Consider the following 789-nt stretch of genomic DNA (forward strand, 5'->3'; position numbering starts at 1 on the left):
AGTAACTAATTGTCTAGCGCACGGCAATGGATTACCCCCACCACGCGCCGCCCACTAGGCGCGCGGGAAGGTGCCTGCGGTCCGCGGCGGGCGGGGGTATCTCGCCGCGCATTCAGATTCGACGAGCTTTATATATTAATATCTCGAAAACTATTGCGAAGATCGCAAAATGGTAGAGGACTTTTTTGTTCAGTTTTGTCCACACTATCTCCCCACAAGCGCTGTACCATTGAGTATGAGACACCCTGTATATTTTTATATGTATTTATATGTATTAATTTATACACTGCTCAAAAAAATTATGGCATAGAAAAATTTTGAGCAAAAATTGGTCAACTTTGATTAACGGTAACTCCGCGAAAAATTATCGTAAAATGATGAACTTTTTTTCAAATGAAAGCTTGAAATCTCTACTTTAAGATACTGTGAGTCGATTTTAAATTTAATGCATCCCTGTTGCTGTAAACTCTTAAATCTGAGAGCATGTTTGCCACACTGAAAATTGCAAAGTTTGAACGAGTGCACGGACTTACTAAAATTTTTCCCGGGGATGCGGTTTCCAGCGTCATAAAGTTGGAATCTTTCTCTTTAATTTGAAAAAAAAAAACAGTACGCTACGATTTTTTTTTCACTAAAGTTACAGCATTTTGAAGTAACCCTTGTATTTTTCTCATGTATGTTCGGCATTATCCGATGTGCACTATAGGGAGGTTGGCAATCGGATTTTGCACATTGTGTGAATGCGGGCGTATGTAAAACATACACACATACAGATCGGAAGAGCACACG

This window comes from Wasmannia auropunctata, unplaced genomic scaffold (assembly GCF_000956235.1).
Source record: "Wasmannia auropunctata unplaced genomic scaffold, wasmannia.A_1.0 LD336088.1, whole genome shotgun sequence".
NCBI lineage: Eukaryota > Metazoa > Arthropoda > Insecta > Hymenoptera > Formicidae > Wasmannia > Wasmannia auropunctata.